This window comes from Photinus pyralis, unplaced genomic scaffold, assembly GCF_008802855.1.
Source record: "Photinus pyralis isolate 1611_PpyrPB1 unplaced genomic scaffold, Ppyr1.3 Ppyr1.4_LG3b, whole genome shotgun sequence".
Lineage (NCBI taxonomy): Eukaryota > Metazoa > Arthropoda > Insecta > Coleoptera > Lampyridae > Photinus > Photinus pyralis.
This window is the reverse complement of record NW_022170510.1, coordinates 12,656,800-12,661,305: the sequence shown is the minus strand read 5'-3', so window position 1 is coordinate 12,661,305 and position 4,506 is coordinate 12,656,800.

The window sequence follows — 4,506 nt, the reverse complement described above, 5'->3', positions numbered from 1 at the left end:
AAATATGTATCTTGCTCCAATTTATATTTTAAATAATAACAACGTGGTACCCTGCGGGGTTAATCCAGAATGTAAAAGACAAAGTCCTTGCCAAACAAAGAAGAAAAGGAGATCGACCACTAAACCCCTTCATTAATATTCGTTGTAATTTACGTTTATTCAAGGCTTAGTCGGAGACTTATTAATTTTATATTTGTGAACATATTTATTACAATGGAATTGTTGCCAAATTTGCTAGTAGGGATAAACTGATAGTTGCATTAGGTAAAATCACGAGGGCGCCTACCTGAATATTATAGGTTTGGCGCAATTGATACGCATAATTAACAAATTATAATTTGTCCAAAAATGTTTTCAATATGGGCAATTTGCATAATTTAGCAAGTAACAAAAAAGAGAGAACATTTAGCATTGTGGAATTTTATTGGCAAAATTTTAATGTATTAAAGCACGAAACTAAATATCCCATTAACATTTTATTCCCCTCGTAATTTACGACCACCCGTACATTTACGTCGCAAGGTGGATTTCGACCGTCCAAATCTTGAAGGCGATTACATTTTGATAACGGAGAGATTCCCGCTTAGATAAAACTTGGTAAAATGTGGGGGATCAAATAAATCGAAGATGCAAGGGTGAAAATTACCGACCGTGAAATATAATAGCCGTCATTCGAGGTTATAAAAAGGCCAAATCCTTCTTAAGGATTTACATGAGAAAATGTTATATTTTATTTATTAGGTGGTTCATTGCGCTGCTTAAAGCCTCGCATACAAAAAGTTTGCGCTGAGTTATTTATGATTCTGTGTACCCGGATGGTAAATAAATTGCTTAATGCAAATTGTCGTATTGCGATATTTTAACTTCGTACGATATCGGACTGTGACAATCTTTAACGGAATTTTTAATGTCATTGCAACTACTGTAAGAATCGATTCCTTCAGATTTGGACCTCTTGCGGTTTTCAGACTTTAGCGATAGCTCGAATGATTTATCTAAACTCTAAAGTTAATACTGACTATCAGTTATCAACGTATAAAGCTCTTCCGTCGCGTCGTTTTGAAATACTGAATTGAGACGTTTCCAAATTAAAGGTTTTTTGTGTGTATAATATTGTGTTGCAGCAGAAATGGACCAGATCTTTGTAATCCTAAATCTTCACTTAAAACAGATTTTGTAAATTTGTTGCTAAATTCAAACCTCGAATCTCGAATATTTGGTTCACGGGAACTATCACCCAACAATAATAGAAATCCTCTATTTTTTTCAAACCCTGATGTTGCTGTTTATTTGAGATATTGTTCATTTTGTAGTAAACTCGTCTTTGGGTTGGCCAACCATACATTTTCATGTGTGGGGTGACTATAAAGGAAACGACGTATACTAACAATTGTTCGGTGGTTTTCGAAAATGCAGATCCACTTTCCTCTCAGAACAGGTGTCGCAGTTAATCTATCTCTTTAGTTCCTTTTACGATGCTTTTATGAATGTGTCCTGGATATCCCAGACATTTGCTATAAAAATTATTAAATTACATTAGCAAAATTAAAATCAATCGTCTTGATGTTTTTGCACATTTCTAATTTTTTGAAATGTTGTTTTGTGTTCGATTTTTTTTTGATGCAGAATTTTTATACGGAAATAAATAATATGAATTTAAACGAATAATAATTATTATAAATACTATATATATCGCATACAAGGAGTCAAACTAAGCGCGATACTGTTCCCGCCATCTTGTCCGCCATTTTTGAAAAAGTGTAAATAAAGTTAATGTATTTTGACCTCCATCTTGATTTGGGGCTTTACCAGCCGGAATTCAAGGTGGTGTCCAAAATTACCCTAAAAACACCTTAAAATTCTTTGTCTCACGATTTGCCGTTATAACCTTACAATGCGCTTTACTGAATTTCTCGCCCGGACTATTAAACCCACAGAAGGCAAGGTTAAAATAGGAGTTCATAGTCCTTCTACGTATATCTATAATAATAAAAATTGCGTACCTACATTTGGGGATGAAAAAAATTAATTATTTCGATTGTATACACCGCCTAATGATTAGCATTATGTGACGAAAGTCACACAATGTAAGTATACCTTTACGTAAGTGTAACCTTTAATTATGCAGCGAATTTGCGGATCAAAAATACAATGGCAAAAATTCCAAATAGATCGTTAATATCGTCCGGGCGAACGTGTAAAGAAACCAAATTACTCTGCAACATTCCTTTCCAATACAATACATTTGTCCAAACAAATATAACAAAAAAAACCGTATATAAAGAGGAATTGCGATCTTGAGATATTATCGAAATTTGATCAGACTCCATCCTACTAAGCGCAATGCAAACAATGATGAACCACTTGGAAAATTGAGCGTGACATATTCTCGTTTTAGCCCATTTCGTGCTCTAAATAAATGAACAAATTGCACTTCGCCATCATAAGTCATTAATAATGTGTATAATTGAAATCATTGATTTCCTTTTATCTTTCTGTCAACGGCTAAGAATAAATGGCGCAATTTTTCAGGAAGGAACGAACGTTGAATCCCGAAAAGGGAGAAAAATAAAGGCATATTTTACGATTATAAATAACTTAGAATTTGGTTGACATTTCTATCATTTTCGAAAGCATTATATCATAAGCGTAATTATCGAGGAATGGAAATGGCATTCGTTCACAACAATGTACGGACTTGAGTATTTAATATGATATATCCAGTATCATTAACCCCTATACGCACTTAAACTTCTGAATAGTGCCGAGACGAATGGATTCTTTTCTCTAGTCAAGTGTTCTCGTTTCTCGACACCAGCTTTATTTTCACTTCAGCGGGATGGATTTTATTTTGTCATTTTAGATGTAGTGGTGCCACTACATCCGCATGATGCAGTTTTCTAAATGCATTTCGGGTTTTATGCTGTCATGTCACGTGTAGTACATTCATTTACCCATTTGCTCTTATTGCAATACTCTGTACGTCTGCGTAATTAATTACCAAACGTGAAAAAATTCACCCCCAAATAACTGCCTATGTAATTAGTATTATATTTAACGTATAAACTGATTAGGTATGGTGTAAATTACAGAGAACGGTAATAAAAAAATGTCTGCGGTCATTGGGTACAAAATTCCAGTAAATGTCAGTAGTTATTGAATGCCTCAAGGAAACTGGGGCGAAAATATTCCATATGTACCATTTGGCAATAGAAGACAAACGCCATGCACAAAGTTTTAGGTCCTGAAATATTAACATTCTTGTTTGCTAGAAGGGTGGCTGATGTTCTTTGAGGATCTAAAAATGTAGGCATATTCATTTTGAACGGGAATTGTAAATTAAGCCAGGTAGAATATCTAGAGTTGAAACTTTGAACCCCCCTATACCCTGGTGCCCTGGTGTGAGTGCCCCACCACCAAAAGTGCACCCTTTCAGGGTGTTTTGCTTATGTCTCTTTGCAAAGCAAATTCACAGTGAACATACATTTTCGACCGGTAGACCGCTTTTACAGTTTACAGTTCTGAAAAGTATCTGCAGTGGTGGACTGAAAGCGAGGCGCCACAACCGCGAATGCACGAGTGGGTCCCATTTTCAGATTGAATGGTGTAGACTCGATTGAAGCAAAAGCTGAAAGGCAGCGGTCGTTTAATAGAAAAAAAGGACATTTAAATTGCTGCTATTCTGTCCGACCGGGTAAAAAATATGATCTCGTGTTAAGTAATCGGGACGGATTCTATAACTACTGTAGATAGTCCTGTTGACATACACACAAGTAGGGGTCAATATACACGGCGGCACAACCAAAAGGAAATAGATTCGTAACTCGTAAGGAAATAGTTTTTTGGAAAAAGGAAAAACAGGTCGATTTTTATTGGAAGGGGGACATCTGTTACTTAAGAAATTTGCACCCTTGGCGTCAACCCCCAAAGCGCGGTTGCCATCCCTTCAATAATTTTAAGTTTAACGTTGGTTCGAGTGACACATCGGGGAAAATGGCGGTTAAAAGCATTACCCCTCTCTAGCAACTTCCCTCTGCATCACATGCAGACCCTCAAAAAATTTAAATTAAAAAGGGGGTCGTGCGACACCTTATTTTAAAGAGATTCTAATTCTCTGTTTAGTAATAAGTATACAGTTTTTCAATCATAACTGAGAAAATTAATTTTGAATATGTAAAATCTCGTATTTTTAGATTATTTAAGTAGTACCTCTTTTTCAATTTTATTTTACATTTAGCTTATATGTTCAAAATAAAACTATACTAAATAATAATAAATAATAAACAGATACAACCCTAATCAAAAGTTATAGACCGGAAACCAATTTCGGAAAAAAATTCAAATGGCTGTAACTTTTGAACTAGTATCCCAATCTTGGAACTGTTTAAAATTATGGATTCTACAGGCCACATTCTATAATTTTTTTTCCGGGTCGATCTGAGACAATTTTTTTTCGGGGCTCAAAAAAAGCCTTCCTTTTTTACCAAAAATCGACTACACCAAAAT